Below are 703 nucleotides of genomic sequence, written 5' to 3'. Positions count from 1 at the left end.
GAAGGTGCGCGCGTGGTGCAGGACTAGGTTCTTCAGGGTACGAGACCGGGTTTTTCGTGTTGCGGCGTCTAGGTGAGATAGGATCTTGGGAACCAGCCGTCTTGGTAGANCGGTATTGGGGGGGCGCCGAGCTGGCTACCCTCCCCCCCTGTGGTTTCCGGAGGCTTGATCGCCCTGCGTTGCCGCAGGGTCTTCCCGTTTGAGTACTTTCCAAGTTAGACCCAGTGCTGTGGAAGGGCGCGGACTTGTGCGGTGTTACCCCCTCGACGGGGGCTATCTCCCCTGGACTAGCCCAGGGAGGGAGAGGCGGAGGAGGGTAGTAGTCTAAGGAGGCTGTTTGGCGTCTTGTGGTGTGAGCTCTTTGCGCTCTTTTTTGCGTGAGGATTTTTGAGCTTGGTGACCTCCCCAGCCCGGGATGACTCGTCGGGCTCCCGGTCGCCCAGGTCCTGGTAGCGAGCTCTCTGAGATGCTCGGTTCGTTCGGTCGGCAGGAAGAGCCCCCCAGTTGCGACTTCGTTTATGTTAGGAGACCAACGGGCATAGATCCCGTCTAGTTGGAGCGCCAAACGAGCGCTGTTGCGTGCCGGCCGTCGTTTCCCGTGCGGCCTGACCCGGGGGCGGAGTGCATGAGACTAACCAGCCGTATGCACCTGCCCCTCGCGCTGTGCTTCGGCCCTGGGCCCCCGGCTTTTCAGCCCACAGTG

At 62.1% G+C, this 703-nt stretch overlaps 1 protein-coding gene across 1 annotated transcript in view; it reads right to left on the bottom strand.

Moving 5' to 3' along the window:
• VOLCADRAFT_102878 (uncharacterized protein) overlaps positions 1 to 703 on the bottom strand; it is a gene marked incomplete at its 3' end in the record, with an annotated part of 36,379 nt that overhangs the window by 554 nt on the left and 35,122 nt on the right. The window lies entirely within an intron of this gene.

The sequence above is a fragment of the Volvox carteri genome, assembly GCF_000143455.1.
Source record: "Volvox carteri f. nagariensis unplaced genomic scaffold VOLCAscaffold_1, whole genome shotgun sequence".
In the NCBI taxonomy this organism is placed as follows: Eukaryota; Viridiplantae; Chlorophyta; class Chlorophyceae; order Chlamydomonadales; family Volvocaceae; genus Volvox; species Volvox carteri.
Note: the sequence above shows the minus strand (reverse complement) of the source record. Positions and strands in the feature narration are given on the sequence as shown.